This window comes from Myotis brandtii, unplaced genomic scaffold (assembly GCF_000412655.1).
Source record: "Myotis brandtii unplaced genomic scaffold, ASM41265v1 scaffold339, whole genome shotgun sequence".
In the NCBI taxonomy this organism is placed as follows: domain Eukaryota; kingdom Metazoa; phylum Chordata; class Mammalia; order Chiroptera; family Vespertilionidae; genus Myotis; species Myotis brandtii.
In genome coordinates, this window is record NW_005363061.1 from 188,895 (window position 1) to 194,242 (window position 5,348).

Sequence of the window (5,348 nt, forward strand, 5' to 3'; positions counted from 1 at the left end):
ATATATACTCACATTAAGGATTTTTAAAAATAAACATAAAAACATATAAAAATAATAACAGACTATGGGCAAATTCAGACATATTTGACCCTAACTCAACTGTCTGTACTTTGTCCCCACTACAGATGATAAGCAAGTTACCCTGAGGAGGTACATTCATAATTTGCAACATCTAGTCAAGTAGGCCTTTGGACACCATCGATTTGGAAAAGGTTGCACGTCCAGAGGATCCAGGGTCTTAGCCCAAGGTTGTGCTAGAACTTGGTGGCAAAGTCAAGGAAAGAAATGAGTCTTCTGACTTCTTTGGTTTGGATTAACAAAAAAACTCTCATTTGTGATATAATGAGTGTCCAAAATTAAATTAAGATAATCTCTGCCTTCAAGAATTTAATAAAGGAAACAGTTCCAGTATAACCCCTAGGATGCATAAAGGAAGGGTTCTTAGCAGTGCTTGGGGCACCTCAGGAAGGCTAGGGGAAGGTCATGGCCACAGGGCTAAAGCGGTGACTGGCACTACACTTTCCGTCCGGAAGACAAAACCGTGTTAAGGCTTCCCATCTCATCCCTTGCCACCTCACCTGTTCCCTGCACTCCAGCCACGGGGCTCCTTTTGGCTCCTGAAGCTGCTGCTCTCCTTCCCTCCTCAGTGCTGTTAATCCCTCTCCAGTGCTTGCTCAGTCTTGCTCAGCTAATTCCTACTCATTCTTCAGACCTCAGCTAAATATTTCCTCAAAGATGCCTCTCTGGACCCCCAATCTAAGTCAGTTCACCTTATACTTCTACATAGCACCATACGCATTTTGTTTATAGCATTTGGTAATTATTGACTGCTACTAGGCTGTGTTCTGTGGTGGCAGGAACCAGCTCTTGCTCTGTGCAGCAGATAGCAGGTGCTCCATATTGAATAAATAATTGAAGTCAAGAACCCAGATAATAAATTGAGCTTTGAAACATGTTGAACATAAAGGCAAAGGCGGGTGGTGGGCAGATGAGGGCCTTTGTGGGTGGGGCAAGACAATCTGGGATGATATGTTTGGGGAGCTCTCTAAGCAGTTCTAAAACATCAGGTGTGGGTTGTTACAGTATGTAAAGTGGCAAAGGACAGATCATTTTCAGATTATAATTATGTGTCATTGGTTCTATAGTAATTTTAGTTTTAATATATGAGTCAAAATGTTTTGCTTATTAACCACCCTGGTCCACATAATATCTTGCATCTACAAATATTTCCAAAGCTACTCCTTAATTTCAACAAAACACCACCTTAAGTGCTCTGTCAGTCTCCATGTGAATGCCTGTAAAAGGTCTTGCAAGGAAACTTAAGATTAATGCCCAGTAGGATATCAGAGGGCATACCCACTCCACACTAATCACCAATGGGGCAAGTTCAACCTTAGCCCAGTGAATTCCTCTGAACTCTACTCCTCTTTCACCTAATTTCATAATCCTGTTTCTCTCAGATACCAAGAGAACAATACAATACAATGAATGAGTTAAAAATACCTGAGATAAAGTAAGTGGTTTTGATTTTTTTATAATGTTTTTATTGATTTCAGAGAGTGGAAGGGGAAGAGCAAGAGAGATAGAAACATCAATGATGAGAGAGAATCATCGATTGGCTGCCTCATGCATGCCCCCTACTGAGGATTGAGCCCTCAACCCAGGCATGTGCCCTGACCAGGAATTGAACCGTGACCTCCTGGTTCATGGGTCGATGCTCAACCACTGAGCCACACCAACCGGGCAATGGTTTGATTTGAATTAATTTTTGTCTACCTTGGACTTTAGAAAATTTTTTTTCAATTGTAAAAATTAGCATAATTATAGTACCAAATTCTCTGTGGGAAAATATGGCTTACAAGCTGAATTTTAACCAACAGTATACAGTTCTGTGAAGAAAATTAGAATAATGATCTGTGTATGGCCACAAAAAATCAGAATGGTCTTCAATTTTATTAAATATTCAGTTCTAGGTTCTAGAAAGAATGGGTGTCTTGCCTCCAGTTTCTCAAGTACACAGTACACATATTTAAACATTGCATTTATTACATTGTTCTTGAAAAAAAAAAAGTGAATCTAGTCCCCCCGCCCCCCCCCAAAAAAATGTGAGAAGTGTGTGGGCTTTATAATCAGACCTTGATTTCTGCTATGCTATTGACCTTTAGTGAGTCAGTTAGCCTTTCTGTGCTTTTTTCTTATCAAGGATAACAGTGCCTACCTTTTTGGGTCATAGGTTTAAATTCGACCTTGTACGAGCCTGACCTTTACTGGGAAGGCTTTACATAAGTGGTGGTTCTTTTATAGTGGGTCTCTGCTTCTCCACCGGGAAACATGTAAGTCCTGGCACTGAAGGTCCTCCAAGTGGTTCCCTCTCTTCCCTGCCCCCAAGGTTCTCCTCTGCTTCTGTCTGTGCTCCTCATGAGGCAGCTGAAGGGACGTTCCTTGCGCACTCCCTGTTGTCTTGTTTTCCTTTGAACTAAGCCAGCCACCTTCACATCAGCCAGCCAACTTGGTACCTCTTCCTTCTAAGCTCCTAATATGTCATGGATACTTCCAGATACTCTATACTCCACAACTATCTCTCACTTGGACTCTTTTCATGCCTAGTATATACAGTTAACAAAAATTTCATGAAATAATATTTACTGTGTGTATTGCACTCCAGTATTTTCATTTTTTTTTTTTCCTAAAGATTCTGGCTGAAATCCATTAAACGCAAGTGATTTCATTACCCCAATAATGTGTCATGACCCAGAGTTTAAAAACAATGAATTAGATCATAGACCCCTGAGCTCCTTTTGCTTCTCCCTCCTCTACAGAGCACACAACAGGCAGCCACTCAAACAATTACACTGAACTGGAAAAGGGGTCACAAACTCAGGAGTCTGGGTGTATAATATAATTGATTGAAAGAGGGAGTGTAAGAAAAATAACCCAAACATGATGATAAATGTTACGTGACCTTTGGCCTCCCTGTCTGGGAGACAATAGGGAGTGACGGGGACCTTGGGAGAATCAAGAGCACAGGCCCTGTTTTAAAGGAGAGAGGGCTGCCATTCAGCTCCAATTGCCAGGTTGAATGCCCAGTGTTGCCAGATCTTTTGAATTAAAGACAAGTGGCTAATTAAGATCTTTGTGCAGTCTTCCAATTTTTAAATGTCAACTCATTTAAAATTTTTTAATGTGTTAGTCTGTGCCAAGCCAATACATGCACCAGATGTGGACGTTGGCCTGCCAAGTAGCAGCTTTTAAGTTAAGAAAATTAACTTCTCAGGGAATCAAACTGAACTGACTACATTTCAGAGAGACTCACTCTGTTCTGACCTGCAGCTGTTTAATAGTAGTTTAAAGCTACGATGTACTAGTAAAGATGAAAGATTCTTTGCCTTGGTTGGAATTTTCTGTCTTAAAAAAAAGGATTCCAATTCCCATATTTTCCCAGTTTTTCAGTTCTTTATCAACTCTATCCCAAATGGCCTGTCTGCCACCACCAAGACTAAAATGCAGTTACTCTATTAAAATACTACAGTTTCAGCCCTAGTAGGTTTGGCTTAGTGGACAGAGCCTCTGCCTGCGGACTGAAGGCTCCTGGGTTTGATTCAGGTCAAGGGCATGTACCTTGGTTGCAGGCTCCTCCCTGGCTGGGGCCCTGGTTGAGGCATGTGCAGGAGGCAACCAATCAATGTGTTTCTCTCAGATATTTGTCTATCCACTCTCTAAAAATCAGTGGGAAAATATCAGCGGGTGAGGATTAAAAAAAAAAGGGGGTGGTTCACTTGTTCACTAGAATTCACTCACATTGGTTGTGATGAATGAACTGCAAGTCATTTGCCCTGTATCCAATCACTCCTCCAAAGCCAGTTTCAGCTGTGGCTTCTTTTGCTCCTGCCCTGCTGGGGCAGTGGATCTGAAGAATCAAATTGAGGAACTGTTTTCTCGGATAACTGAAAAGAAACTGCAAATTTTCTCGCCCTGGCATGTGTATATGAGAGTGACTCACCCCTGAGAGTTAATTGGCACTAATGACCAGCCTGACTTGTCACAGCAGCAAAGCTTCCGGCATAACTTGCTTACTCCTAGAGGGGAGCTGCCCCGCCTCTCCCCTGTGCACATGCTTACTTCCGAAGCTCGCCGTTTTCAAACATGGTTGTGTGCTTTTCAGGGAATGATTATTCAAAACGGGAAGGCACTGTGGAATGCTTGGGTTAGGGATTCAGCTCACAAGCCCTGGCAAGATGAAATCATGCTGGGAAGAGAAAAAGCGTCTTCCTCACCACATCATACTAGTACTAGTAAGTGGAAACATCAGCAGTTAGGAAGGGTGATTACCTTTTCCCCCTGTTTGCTTTTCCTGTTGACATGCCAACCCTTTATCCAGGGTCTCATTTGCGAAGGAGGCTGGATTTCTGCGTTTGTTTTCAGTGATGTTGCTCGGGGCTGCTGTTCCCAGCAGTGCAGGAGAGAGTCGAATAAAAGCATGAACACACGAATTCAAAGCCTGCCTTCCAGACATCAGTGCCCTCGCTCAGCCTGCACTGAATGGTACGAGTCCTCCACCCTTTATCTGCTTATATGGTCGCCCCCCACCCCCTTCCCGAGATACCCTAGGAGAGAGTTCCTTTCAGCTCACCCTCACCTTTCTCATCATTTTGTCTTGTAAGGTTTCCTACTGGGAAATGCACACAGAACTCGGCACAGTGTAACTTGGCCAGAATGGTTACCTTTAAGAATAGCAACTATTTGAGCCAGGCTTTGCATACGATCTACATTTTAAGGATGAGAAAACAGGTTTGATGATGTAAAGAAATTTGTTGCCGTTAAATCAGGATAGCATGGTTGGTGGCAGAATCGGGATTCAAACCCTACCATTTCCATTGCTGCCTCTAATAAATTACTACAAATACCAGCATCGCTCGCGATGCCCCGCTGCTCAAATGCGCGCTCTCCCCAGGGCTGTGTTTCTGGGCTCCGGGTCTCTAACCTTCGAGCCAGCGGTTGGCTCGAAAACCCAATCAGATGCCGCCTCTACCCTCACCGACCAATGGGGAGGCTGTTGCTAACACACCAGTTATATTTTTAGCCGCTCGGTTCTCTGAACCCCGTGGGTGGGCAGGGCCGCTCCCAGAGTGGAACGGGCTGGGGGTCGGGGTGGGGGTTCGAGCCAGCGGTTGGCTCGAAAACCCAATCAGATGCCGCCTCTACCCTCACCGACCAATGGGGAGGCTGTTGCTAACACACCAGTTATATTTTTAGCCGCTCGGTTCTCTGAACCCCGTGGGTGGGCAGGGCCGCTCCCAGAGTGGAACGGGCTGGGGGTCGGGGTGGGGGGAGAGGAGAGGGGAGGAGGA